Source organism: Rana temporaria, chromosome 5, assembly GCF_905171775.1.
Source record: "Rana temporaria chromosome 5, aRanTem1.1, whole genome shotgun sequence".
Taxonomy (NCBI): Eukaryota; Metazoa; Chordata; class Amphibia; order Anura; family Ranidae; genus Rana; species Rana temporaria.
Window position 1 is genome coordinate 79,732,591 of NC_053493.1, and position 957 is coordinate 79,733,547.

The following is a 957-nucleotide window of genomic DNA, read 5'->3' on the forward strand; positions in this document are numbered from 1 at the left end:
TAACATAAACACAAATCAGATTTTTTTTAAAGGAACACTCCACCCAGGACAAATTGTGCCTTTAATGGTACATTAGTCCCAACGATGGGCATCCTTGCCATAGAAATGAATGGGGAATCTATTGCACATACATGTCTATTTTTGTGAGAAGCTGTAGCACAGTGAAGATCTACGAGGTGCGGGGACAGGTAGGGGTAGGATTGTAAGATCAAGTTATCCTTTGAAGTAACTCTGTTAAAAAGATACATACTGCAGAACACTGCACTGTGCATGATGGAAAAATGTGTTTTGTTTTGAATTAATTAGTTATGTTAAAAGGAATTGTAAAGGCAGAAGTTTTTTGTTATCTTAATGCATTAACCAGCCTGGAAGATTTGGCTGCTCAATGACCAGGTAATTTTTTGCAATACGGCACTGTGTCGCTTTAACTGACAATTGCGCCGCTTTAACTGACAATTGCGCCACTTTAATTGACAATTGCGCCGCTTTAACTGACAATTGCGTGGTCGTGCGACTCTGTACCCAAACAAAATTGACGTCCTTTTTTTCCACAAATAGAGCTTTCTTTTGGTGGTATTTGATCATCTCTACGGTTTTTCTTTTTTGAGCTATAAAAAAGAGCGACAGTTTTGAAGAAAAAAAACCCACAATATTTTGTACTTTTTGCTATAATCAGGGCTTTTTTTCAGGGGGAACTTGGGGGAACTCAGTTCCACCACATTTGGCTCAGACCCTTTGGTGCCTGCTCACCACAATCACTTGTAAACACAGAAGTCTGGTTTCTGTGTTTACAAGTGACAGCTCTGCACTATGTGTGTAACCCCCCTGAACTCTGCACTCTGTATGTAATGCAATCCTGGTATTTAATGCCCCTTTAAGACCCTTCTACTGTTTGTGAAACCTGAACAGGGTCGTGGTTGAGTTCCTGCACCTATTTTCTGAGAAAAAAAGCTCTGG